The sequence below is a fragment of the Papaver somniferum genome, chromosome 10 (assembly GCF_003573695.1).
Source record: "Papaver somniferum cultivar HN1 chromosome 10, ASM357369v1, whole genome shotgun sequence".
Classification (NCBI taxonomy): Eukaryota; Viridiplantae; Streptophyta; class Magnoliopsida; order Ranunculales; family Papaveraceae; genus Papaver; species Papaver somniferum.
Genome location: NC_039367.1, coordinates 42,601,281 through 42,615,186, shown reverse-complemented (window position 1 = coordinate 42,615,186; position 13,906 = coordinate 42,601,281).

Below are 13,906 nucleotides of genomic sequence, written 5' to 3'. Positions count from 1 at the left end.
AGTAGGCTATAAATCAAGACTTATAGTTTTGGCAACTAAACTTGACAAAAAGCTTGAGATAGCAACGCTTGCGAGTTCGACCGAGCAGTGCTCTAACATGTCCATACAGATTGCTAAGAGAAATATTGGGTGTGTTTGTTAGACCCCCGCTTTTTCAGTGAGGCAGAAGTCAAGGCTTTCGATCACTCTCGAACCCGAATTCTTTCATATGGTATGGTTATTTATCGCTCAACTCTTAAGGATGAGAATGTGTTCTTTAGTATTTATATCTTGTTACTAGCATGCAGAACCTCTATGTCCTCATAGCTCCTTGGATGCTTGGGACTCTGATATGCTCTGAAGTTGGAGAAGGTTTTGTGGGTACACCTCTGGTAAACCCTCACGAGACTACAATTCGTCCACTATCTAGGGACACATAGGGGTTTAAAGGCTTATTGCATTCGCTAAATGCAATCAAGAGACCAGCGACAATGGTATAGTTAGGATTTCTTAATTTCTGTTTCACTTGAGGACAAGTTAAATTCAGGTTTGGGGGTATTTGATGAGTGCCAAATATTGCATATTGCTACATCTTTTTATTGGTTTTAACTCATCCTTTATGCTCTAACTCTCTATTTTAACCCAATTTTGTATTATCATTGTTTTCAAGAATAAATATTTTTACTAATTAATTTTATCTTTTTAGGTACTAAATAAAGCTTGGATGTTTTGAGAAGCAAAAAGAGCAGAGATTTGGTGGCTAGAGACATAAGGAAAGAGCTGCGCTGAAAGGATGTGAGCAGCGTGTAAAGGAAGTATCACGCAAAGAGCAGCCGCAATCTCCCTGCGAACCATTGGCAATCCTCTTGCACGCATTCCGCAAGCCGCTTGCTAGGGCTATGCCAACAGTGGGCTTGGTAGAGAACCCAAAATCCAAATCCATATCCATATCCGATGCATCAGAGTTAGATACAGACGCTCAACACCCAACGAATATTCCACCTGGTACATCAATATTGATACCTCCGCTTCACACCCGATCACCTTCTATTCCTTCCCCTCTATCGACCAGAAATGCAACCACTTTCACTCCCCTTTTCCTCCTTCCCGGCAGAATCAGCGCCTCCATTACTCCATCTCCTCCTCACCTCTGCACACAACCACCACCATCATGAACAACAGTTAAACCTTTAATCTCTATCTCTCTCACCCTTATCTTCTTTCTTATCAAGAATAGTTACCCTAGAAGCTAGGTTTGAGATAAATAGGTTAGAGTTATCTTCTATAGTGGAAGAAATATCAATTCAATGAAGTTGCAGAGGAATTGAAGACAGGGAAAGTCAATATAATATCATTGGTAAGTTGGGTTCTTATTAATTGTCGAATTGAAGGATTGAGAGTCTATAAATAAAGAGACTCAAACAACCAGAAAATACAATCCCTGACACATCTATGTCCTAAATGTTTGCTAGAGTTGTCCTTTATGAACCTAGGTTTCATCTGAGAAACATGATTAGGTTATACGACTTAAAGACTTCACTTAGGGATTTGTGAAGCCAGGTCCGACTATCTTTACCTTGATAGTTCGTGTATCCTGATGAAGTCAGGTCCGACTATCTTTACCTTGATAGTTCGTGTATCCTGATCTTGTTGTTTCTGTTATCGAGATCATATTCCAACATCGATGCCAAGGCTATATGCCAGGCAAACCCTAGTCCGTATAGGTCAAAGGGTCTTTTGCAAGTATACGCTCTCTAGCTCGGGGCATGCAAATATTGCAACGTTCACCTTTCCTTTGTTTTGCATCGTTCTGATGCATTTTTTGGTTTAACAGCAAAATAATAACGATGCTGAAAATGCGGGGGTCTAATAACCACACCCAATATTTCGTTTAGAAATATGTATGGACTAACTCCAATATAATTCTGAGAGCACAAACTAATAAAGCGAGCTCAATCAGGAAATATATCTAAGAGTTATATCTATGTTTCTTAATGTAATCAGCAAATCAAACAGATAGAAATTCATGAGCCTGATTATTATAAGAAACAACTTGGATCACAGTATCAAAAACCAATATCCAAGTGTCAATCAATTCAATCAACAACCAAGGGTTGGATTATCTAATTGATTGAACTACGCACAACCTGTGATATTTCAATTATGTAAACAAATATAATGCGGAAAAGAAATAACATAGACACCAGAAGTTTTGTTAACAAGGAAACCGCAAATGCAGGAAAAACCCCGAGACGTAGTCCAGATTTGAACACCATACTGTATTAAGCCGCTACAGAACTAGCCTACTGGTCGGTTGTCAGCCAACGCAAAAATAATTTAAATCCTTTTACTTCACAATTATAAATAATAGTATAGTTATAAGAACAGATTCGTTCCACAGGGAGATATGGGTTGTCAAATTGTTTTGATTACTTATAGAAACTGGGGGGTTTTATTTATGATTATAACTAAATAATAAGAAAGCAAATAGAATAATACGAATATCAGAGATAAAAAGTATTGGTTAGAGTTTTCATCTTCCATCTTCCAACATGCTATCAACTGAATCAATCTCAACATTCATTTTCTATCGAAATAAATAACCCTAGAGCGTCCTATCGCAGGCTTACTCCGGCAAAACTCATATTATCATCAAAGGCGTGAGAACCACTCTTTGAATCCTTTCGACTAAATAAATTGGCACAAGAGCCACTCAAGTTTAACCCAATGAAAGCACTAATGTTTATGAGTTGAGGTTATTCTAAGCAATACGACGCAAGAGCCACATGGATTTAACCTAGGTTACGCTTCTACATATAATTGCATGACAACATCTCGTAGTTAACAAATATATTATGCTACTTCTAACAAGGATTATTCGACAATTCCGGATCTCAAACCCTAGTTTAGCAATAGATATGAATGCATGCTCATTTAATTTGCAACTTCAACAAACTAGCAATCAATCATACATGGAGTTATAAACGGTAGAACATAATTAGGGATACTAACAAATTATGAATGAATGAGAATGAATACTTCAATTGAATAACATGTCTTCCAACTTAGGACTACATCTCTAACCAATAAGAAAGGTTTAGTTACTCATGGATTTCTTAAAACCCATGTAAAATAATAAAGAAGAAATTGAAAGCAAACCCTAGGTTATAGAGAAATCTCTCACTCCAAAGCTCCTCCTTTTCTCCTCTTGTGTGCAAAAAAAGAAAGATAAAAGATGATCCAATCTCTCCTATATATGTACTGAAGTATATCCGTCCGTACTTGACATGAGGTCACACTCAAATGCTACTCGTGAGTAGTATTTTTTGAAACAGCCAATGGGCCTATGTATAAAGTCCAACCCAGATCCGTTCTTGGCTCTCTTTGGCCTGTCAGTTCCAAGCAGCTGACAATACGATCCATTCCTTTTCAAATCCGCGGACAGACATCCCTCTGTGAGAAATAAATTCCCATGGATTTTCATTTTTTCTCCGCCAGAATCACGGATAGACAAGCCTCCGAGAGTATCCAAAGTTACAGAATTTCAGATTACTTCCTCGGAAACTCACGGACATACACTTCTCCGTGAAAATATATTTTCCCTGAACTTTCATTTTTTCCTTCGTCATCTCACGGATAGTCTGGTTGCCGTGATAATTATTTTCTCCCTAGTTTTGAAAATCGTTCCAAAGCCTAACTCCATGTCTGGCTCTTCTCCTCTGCCATTACTCGATCGCACCAAACCCAAACTTTAGTCATCTCCTCTCTTGGTCACGAGCATAACCATCATTCCCTGTACAGATTCAACTCGAGATGCAATCATTTCTAACCCATATTCATCTTCACTGCCAACAACACCCAACTCTGTTCTTCTTTGTTTTCATCTCAAACTCGTCATCCATACTAGCAGTAAAAACTTCCATGATCATCACTGCCATCTTCCCATGGTAATATCACTTTATTCACTGCCAACATGAATATCGATCAACAACAACGGTCACATCTTTCACCATTTCCTTATACCAGTCCGATAATGGCATCATCTCAATCCCATTAACCATTGACAGCAACTACTCCTTCATCTGATCGAGTTCCCATTCACAGCAACACCATCTCTAATTCCCGGTAAGTCATTATCACTGACATGCTTGAGTACGAACATCAATGGCACTGAACTTCATCACCAATGCAACATTTCCTTCTCTTTCTTCATCTCAGACTCATCTTCCATGGAAGCAACTCCATTAACCAGCAACAACTTCATCATCTTCCCTGTCTTGCTCGTTAAACCACCACTGATTACTGCTCATTTCCGTTGCCGGTCATCATGGCCACTGTCTCTAACCTTCTCCAACTGGCAGCAACCCTATCCTCATCTTTATTCTTCATTGCTCTCAACAATCAATACCCATCTATCTTCTCTCGAGCTCAACTTCCATGCAGCAACAACAGAGCTCCCATTCTTGTTTTCCCCGAAACATACGAGAATAAAGAAGAAGATGGTGTTGCCCTTAATAATATGACTAGCGCCTTTAGCATTCTTCATTTAACAGTCAGTCTTGTAGGACTGACAGTTCAGTTCCGGTTCTGCGACTTCCCTGAGTAATTCAGAAGGGTGCATTCATCAGTTTTGTTATGTCTCAATTATCGCAATTTCGACTCGCTTCAAATGCTTATAACTTTTTCATGCAAGGTCGGAATGACCTCGTTCTTTCGCCATTGCCTTCATCTTTTCGTCCTCTTCAAGGTGATGCGAAGAAATCTCGAATTTAAACGAGTTCCACTTCCTGTTGATTAAGATAGCCTCAAATACCTGAGAAACTCAAAAACAAACCAAATCAAAGCATAATGATACAAAACCGTCAAGAAAGCAAAGCATTTGAGTACCTAACTAGTGCAAATATTGCAGCTATCAAATTCCCCCACACTTGCCTTTTGCTAGTCCTCGAGCAAACTACAAAAATAAACTAAGGTACAACAACTCATTGTCGTCGAAGTCACAGTTGCACTTAGCATGTGCAACAGGCCTTTAAACCCCTAGGTGTCCCTAGTGGACGAGTTATAGTCTCGTGAAGGCTTACGAGAAGTATACCCACAAAACCTACTCCAAATTCAAAGCGTTCCAGCTTCTCAAGCATCCAAAGAGCTATGAGGACATAGAGTTTTTCCATGCTAGTAATAAGAAGTTAGAAATACCAAAGAACATATTCTCATTCTTAAATGTTGAGTGAGAAATAACCACACCATAATGAGAGATCGCGTGTTTGAGAGCGATTAATAAGCATTTCGCCTCGACTTATGCCTCACTTAAAAGGATTTTATGATAATTACACTCAATAAGACGACTTTTTTATGGGTCTCACATGTGTGCAGGTAGGAATGAAGAGAGAAATCCCACACACGTTAAATGGTGGGAAGGAAACCTTCCGAATTATTTCTGGAGTCCCCATAAGATGTGGGAAATAAAACACTTTTTTTTCTGATGATCTCTAAGAAAGGAAATCAACCACTATAGCAAGGATGGGATTACTTACCACCTTCACATCCGATCGGCAGTGACGAAAGCACCACTCTCACAACATCCAATAGAAACATAGTCTTCAGATTGTCTTCTTCATTTTCTTGGTCTTCGTCTTCGGTCTTCAACTGTTTTGATGATAAACTCTTGAACTTCGTAGAACTTCGACAATTTGTAACTCTTTCTCTTCAATTCCTTGTTGCTTGAAACTTGAAACTTCCCCATGGCTTTATTAAATGAATACAAAAAGAAATACAAACCAAAATAATACAAAAAATTTCTCTTGCAAACTGAATATAAACTAAACAATGAAATTTTTATGTCCATGGGATAAATACTTTACCGCTTGATTCTTCACAACTTGGATTGTCTTCGTATCATAAACTTCAATATAATTCTCATCTTTTGATTTTCTTCGCTCTTGTAGATAAGTCTTCAACATGGATATAAAAATCTCCCCATTGTATGTTGCTTTACTTGGATATGAAATTTGCTCTTCCCTGTACTATTGCTTGTAAACCTCAAACGTCTTCAACTTTCCTTGTATATTTTGATGTCGCTCCCTTGTTGATGATGGTTGTGTTTCTGTGGATCTATTGTTGGCGAGAGAGAATGGTGCTACTGCAAATCAAACTACAAGAAGATGGTTTTCATCTACACACGTCACCCTCATGATTGACAAAATGAGCACTCAAGAGATCAAAAAGTAGTGCTTCTACCGGTGGGAGGTTGGGTAGCTCACCAATCTACCCGGAATTAACGTACGGTGACACACACTCAAAAGAAAGCTCTTTAGTCAACTACAAAAAAAAAATTTGGTTTGATGCCTCTGTTGATTTGAAAATAGGTAGTCTCCACTAATGATTGATCAGCAACTCTAATAATGCATTTCTCCCTGCTCCTGATTTGCATCACCGGCATGATTAAATCCATTATTTAACACTCTAACAAGCAAGAAATCTGAACGTAGTTCCCTAACACTTCCAAGTTCAGTTATGTCGGTCAGAATTCTCTATGTAAACATACCTATAAGTATGCTAGTGACTCTAAAATCTCTACAAGTTGGAGGTTTTATGCGAAAACATACAAAATTTAGGAAAATTTAGGCAAAAAGCTAAAAACTCTATATGCAAAATACTCCCCCACACTTAAACTTCACATTGTCCTCAATGTGCAAAACTGAAAATTCTGAATTCTGATGTAGCAGCAGGTAAAACACGAAAATTGTACAAATTGGTAAGGAATTTAGAAAAACACCATTTCACAAAAGTTGTTCGCCTACATCTTTTCTACACAGTGTCACAAGGGCACAATGTTTTGATAAATGGTCTAACAGTTATGGTCTCTGGAGTGAACTACGTGCAGTCTGAATTTTTCTGACGAAAAGGGATTCGTCAAAATTTACTTCAAAATAGATTCCGGACTCTAAGAAATTAAACGTGGGGATGCAAATATGATATGAAAATAATAAAAACTTAAAATAAAAGGGATTAAGATACAAAACCTATGGGTTGCCTCTCATTTAGCGCTTGGTTTAACGTTTTTAGCCCGACTTAGCATTCGCCTTACTACTCCTCCAGAGGGAGTACATCAACAAGTTGAATCTCTTCCGTTTCAGCATAAAACGGTTCATAATAGTGCTTTAAACGATGCCCATTCACTTTAAGCTCATTTCCTATTAACAAGCTACGAATCTTTACTGCACCATGAGAAAAAACATTAAGCACAACAAAAGGTCTTATCCAACTAGATTTCCATTTTCCTGGAAATAAATGAAGGCGAGAATCAAACGAAAGAACTTTCTGTCCAACAGTAAATTGTTTTCTAAAAATCCTACTATCATGAAAAGCCTTTGTTTTCTCCTTGTAAATTCGTGAACTTTCATATGCCAAATCCAAATCCAAAGTCTTTTCCAGTAGCAAGTACCGGGTCGACTAGAGAATATCTCCTAAGAGTCGAACATAGGTTTTACGCCGGCATGTCCGAGCCTCGCACAACTTGCACTACGGCAAGCAAAAATACTTGACGCTACCCGCGTCGCGCTTGTTTTTGTTTTTGGACCAGATGGAAAATAATCATTGTGTTAATCGGATTACGAATTCTCGACCATTAATGCGGATATACTTACACCATGTCTAGGTTGCAGAAGCTACGGGGTGTTTCCCTTTCACAATCCTTCCAACTGCAGCGCTACAGGGGGATTCCCCCCCTTCACAAACTGCAGGGTTGCTTTTACGCGTTCGCTGATTGAGTTGTACATAAATTTATAGGAAATAAAGGGGAAATAAAGAGACAATAAATAAGGGGGAGGGTTGTTAGTATACACACCTGAAACCCACCTCTTCCACGCGTATTGCCTCCCTCCATGTCTGTCTGTCCAACGCCTGCTCTGGTGAAAGATTTCGGTTGCTCAGGTCGTTCTTTACGCACTCGTCCCAAGTAATCTTCGGTCGGCCTCTGCGTTGCATCCTTCCTTTAGCGCGCCTGATGCGACCTACTCGCACTGGGGCATCAGACGGTCTTCGCTGGAGATGCCCAAACCAGCGCAGCCGATGATGTGCGAGCATCTCCTTGATTGGTGCTACCATAAGTTTCTTACGTACGTACTCATTCCTGATACGGTCATTCCTCACATGTCCGCATGGCCACCTCAGCATCCGCATCTCGGTACTCTTCAGTCTCAAAGTGTCCCGGCTGTTAATCGCTCAACATTCTGCACCGTATAGCATGGCAGGCCTGATCACGGATTTGTAAAACTTACCTTTAAGCTTTAGCGGCACTTTACGGTCACAAAGGACGCCATGATCGTGAACTTTCACATGCATCATTACAAATTTCTTATAGTTCACTTAATTGAAGTTTTCGTTGATTACCAGCCCCGTCCATATCCATGTTGCATTGTTGAATAGCCCAAAAATCCTTATGCTTTATTTCAAAAGGAAGGTGACAAGGTTTACCGTACACAATCCTGTAAGGAGACATCCCAATAGGTGTCTTGTATGCGGTTCGGTATGCCCATAATGCATCATTGAGACGTAAACTTCAATCCTTCCTTGAGGGATTCACTGTTTTCTCCAGAATGGACTTTACTTCTCGATTAGAAACTTCTGCTTGCCCGTTTATTTGTGGATGATACGCTGTAGCAATCTTGTGAGATATGTTGTACTTTTTAAACAAGCCCTGAAAGAACTTATTTCAAAAGTGTGATCCTCCATCACTGATTATGGCCCTTGGGGTTCCAAACCTTGCAAAAATCTGATCCTTAACAAAATCTGTAACCGCTTTAGAATCATTAGTAGGGTGTATTTAGCTTCCACCCATTTCGACACATAATCAACAACAAGTAAGATATAATATTTTCCAAAAAAATTAACAAAAGGTCCCATAAAATCTATACCCCATAAGTCAAAAAGTTCTACAAAAAGAATAAACTTTTGTGGCATTTGATTTCGGGCACCTAGATTTCCTGTTCTTTTACATCTATCACAAGTTGTACAAAACACATACGCATCTTTGAATAAAGTAGGCCAATAGAAACCACTTTCAAGTACCTTAAGAGCGGTTCTCTTTGCTCCAAAGTGTCCTCCACAAGCGTACGAATGACAAAAAGACAATATATAATTATATTCAGATTCGGTTACGCACCTTCGTATAATTTGGTCTGCGCAATGTTTCCATAAGTATGGATCATCCCACATATATAGATTTTCTATATTTTTCAGTTTGTCCCTCTCAGCACGAGACAAATTCTTGGGGATTTGTTTAGATACTAAATAATTCACAATATCAACGTATCATGGTTCTGAAAATGTAATTGAGAAAAGTTGCTCATCTGGGAAGCTTTCACGCAACGTGATAGCTTCTTTGTCTACAGTAAGACGACTCAAGTGGTCTGCAACAGTATTCTCAATGCCTTTCTTGTCTTTAATTTCGAGATTAAACTCTTGTAAGAGTAGAATCCATCGAATTAGCCTCGGTTTCACTTCCTTTTTTGTAAGCAAGTACCTAAGTGCTGCATGATCAGAAAATACAACAACTTTTGTACCAATTAAATAAGAACGAAATTTTTCCAAAGCAAAAACGATTGCTAACAACTCCTTTTCAGTGGTTGTATAGTTTTGGTGGGCCTCATTCAACGTTCTGGAAGCATAATAAATGGCATGGGGTAGTTTCCCCGTACCTCATAATCACTGCATCACACATTAGATCGAATGGCTTACTCCAATATGGTGGTTTCATGATAGGGGATGTTATCAAAAGTTCTTTCAAACGATTGAATGTCGCAAAACACTTCTCATCGAAGTTAAAAGCCACATCTTTTTGCAAAAGTTGGCATAATGGTGATGAAACCTTGGAAAAATCCTTGATAAACCTGCGATAAAATCCTGCGTGACCAAGAAAAGCACGAATTTGCCTCACCGTGGTGGGAGGAGTTAGAGCACGAATAAGATCAATCTTAGATTTATCAACTTCCAATCCGTTAGAAGATATAATATGGCCTAAAACAATGCCATGAGTTACCATAAAATGGCACTTCTCCCAATTTAGCACATGATCAGTCTCAACACATCGTCTAAGAATTAATGTAAGGTTATCCAAGCATAAGTCAAATAAATCACCATACACACTGAAATCATCCATAAAAACTTCAATAATGTTTTCGACATATTCAGAAAAGATACTTACCATACACCTTTGGAAGGTAGTGGGTGCATTACACAAACCAAAAGGCATCCTTCAATATGCAAATGTTCCGAACGGACAAGTAAAAGTAGTTTTCTCTTGATCCTCAGGTGTTATAGCAATCTGATTATAACCTGCATAACCGTCAAGAAAACAATGGTGAGAGTGTTCAGACAAACGTTCCAACATTTGATCCATAAAAGGTAAAGGAAAATGATCTTTTTTAGTGGTTGCATTCAGTTTTCTGTAATCTATACAAACCCTCCAACCGGTTTGCACACGAGTTGGGACAAGTTCGTTATTATCATTCTGCACCACTGTGACGCCCGACTTCTTTGGTACCACTTGTACCGGGCTCACCCATTTGCTATCAGAAACGGGGTAGATAACTCCCACGTCTAATAACTTTAGTATCTCTTTATTTACGACTTCCATCATTGGAGGATTCAAGCGGAGTTGTGCCTCCCTTGTAAGCTTTGCTTCATCCTCAAGCCGTATTTTATGCATGCACGTAGATGGGATTATTCCCTTAATATCAGCAATTGTCCATCCTATAGCAGTTTTGTACTCCTTTAACACCCGAATAAGTCTTTGTTCCTACAATTCAATTAGTGTATTCGAAACTATTACTGCAACTCTTCGTTATCACCCAAATATATATATTTTAGGTGATCAAGAAGAGGTTTTAGTTCTAGTTTAGGTGCATGAAAAATAGATGGCAATAACTTTTCATCGGTGAATGGTAAAGAGATAAATGGAAACTGTTGAAATGAATTAAGTTCACCAATGGTTTCCTCAAATTCGTCCCCTAACTTAAGCTCGGTTCTCGGATCTTTAAAATATTTAGAACCCACACTTCTCGTGATAACAGTCTCCAATGGATCATCACCCCTCAAATCAAACATCTATTGAGCTCATGAGTCAATCACATCAACGGATAAGCAAGGATGGACATCGCTAGGATATCTCATCGTTTCATAAATGTTGAAATGTATTACTTCTCCATAAATTCCATAGTCAATGAACCATCATGCACATCAATTTTAGTTCTAGTCGTGCTCATAAAGGGTCGACTAAGAAGTAATGGTAGAGATGTGTCAGTTGATCCGTTTGTCATCTCCAACACACAAAAATCCGCTGGAAAAATTAGTTGGTTTACCTGCACAAGCACATCCCCAATAATACCTCTAGGGTATACATTAGAACGGTCAGCCAACTGTAAAGTAATTCCAGTTTCTTTCAAGGGACCTAAGTTAAGAGATTCATATATAGATGCAGGCATAACATTTACTGATGCTCCTAAATCAAGCATAGCCTTATTAAACTTGGTGTTGCCAATAACAATAGGAATATCAAAACTACCGAGATCTTTACATTTAAGTGGGAGTTTCTTTTGCAAGATAGCCGAAGCATTTTCCCCCACTTTCATTACCTCATTACCGGTTAATCGTTGTTTATTGGTACACAAGTCCTTAAGAATTCTCGCGTACTTTGGGACTTGTTTAATTGCATCTATCAATGGAATGTTCAGATGAATCTTCCTGAGAATATATAAAATCTCCTTTATTGTTCCACCTTTCTAGAATTAGCAAACCTGCGAGGAAAAGGTAAAGGGGAAACATAAGTAGAGACAGGAGTTTTAAAGTTTTCTTTAGGAACCTTATCGGTTTGGGAAGAGTCAGTAATCTCTTTCTCCAAAAACTAGCCCCTTAGGGTCTTTGTTTTTCTCAGCATCTTCCGGTTGCACAGTTCGTGTACCACTTCTCAATGTCACAGTGTTGACAGAATCTCTTGGGTTAAGAGGTTGAGAAGGGAGTTTCCCACTATTCTACGTCTCCAAATGGTTCAATCTACCTTCCATGGTGCTCATTTGTGTCTGCAACTCCTTGATTGCACCATAAGTGGTTTGCTGATTTTTTTTTTGCACCATTGTGGTTAGATTCTTCATCATAGCAAGCATCTCTGATGATTCTGAGTTCTGCACCGGTTGTGGTTGTTTTTGGAAACCACTAGGGTGATTAAAAACGGTCCCTAGAGCTGCTGCTTGCTTGTTTGCATAACTGAAGTTGGGATGATCTCTCCATCCTGGATTGTAAGTGTTGGAATAGGGATCATACCATTGTCTCTGCTGATTCGGGAATACTGTATTCACTTGTTCAGCTTCTTCCTCATAAGAGGGAATGATTATTGCGGCCATTTGTTACATCATCTTCTCCATATTACCAATCTTATGTTCTAAGTGCGGTGAAGAAGTAACCTCATTAACCCTTTGACTCGTCGACACACCTCTTGTGTTGAATTGATGCGTGTTTGCAGTCATATTCTCGATCAATTCTATCGCTTCGTCAATGGTTTTGTTTGTCAAAGCACCACCACTAGTTGCATCAATAAGATTTATCTCGGATTGGAGCAAACCATCGTAAAAATACTGCACTATGAGTTGCTCAGAGATTTGATGATGTGGGCAGCTCGCTAATAACTTCTTGTACCATTCCCAGTAGTCGTAAAGAGTCTCACCAGTAATTTGTTCAATCCCACTGATTGTTTTACTAATAATTGCTGCTTTAGAGGCGGGAAAGTACTTTTCTAGAAATACTTTCTGCATCTCATTCCATGTTGTGATACTTCCAGGTGGAAGAGGATAAAACCATTCTTCTGCAGAATCAGTCAAAGAGAATGGGAAAGCTGTCAGTAAAGCTTTTCCTTGATCAGTTTCAGTTGGCTTCAAACTTGTCAACCTATGTTGAAACAGTTGTAAATGACGATTCGGATCATCTCCTGGAAGCCCTTTGAACTTCGGTAACCAATAAATCAACTGAGATTTGAGCTCAATTGAATCTTCCAAGTTGACACACAACTTCTGTTGATCAAACGATGGGGATGTCAGATCTTTGAGTGCTTCTTGGGAGGTGGAGGTGGTGTAGCACCGCCATTTCCCTGGTTTCCTTGGTTACCAGTGTTTTGGTTGTTCTTTCCGCCAACCATCTCTTCTTATTGTGATTTTCGAGGTTGTTGTTGTATTGTTCCTCTGCGAGTTGAAATTCCGCACCTTTGGTAATCCCAACGTTTGGATGCCAGAGATCAAGTACCTGAAACAAGATTCTCAAAAACAAAATTAAAAACTAAAAATAATAAATCAAAAACAAAATAACAATATGCCTCCCCGGCAGCGGCACCAAACTTTGGTCGCTTGTCAGCCGACGCAAAAATAATTTAAATTCTTTCACTTCATAATTATAAATAATAGTATAATTATAAACAGATTCGTTCCACAGGGAGATATGGGTTGTCAAATTGTTTTGATTACTTATAGAAACTAAGGGGTTTTGTTTGTGATTATAACTAAATAAGAATAAAGCAAATAAAATAATACGAATATCAGAGATAAAAAGTACTGGTTAGAGCTTTCATCTTCCATCTTCCAACATGTTATCAACTGAATCAATCTAACCAGTACTTTTTATCTCTGATATTTGTATTATTCTATTTGATTTATTCTTATTTAGTTATAATCACAAACAAAACCCCCCAGTTTCTATAAGTAATCAAAACAATTTGACAACCCATATCTCCTTGTGGAGCGAATCTTTTCTTATAACTATACAATTGTTTATAATAGTGAAATGAAAGAATTTAAATTATTTTTGCGTCGGCTGAAAACCGACCAATTTTGGAACGATTTCCTTCTCTTTCTTCATCTCGGACTCATCTGCCATGGCAACAACT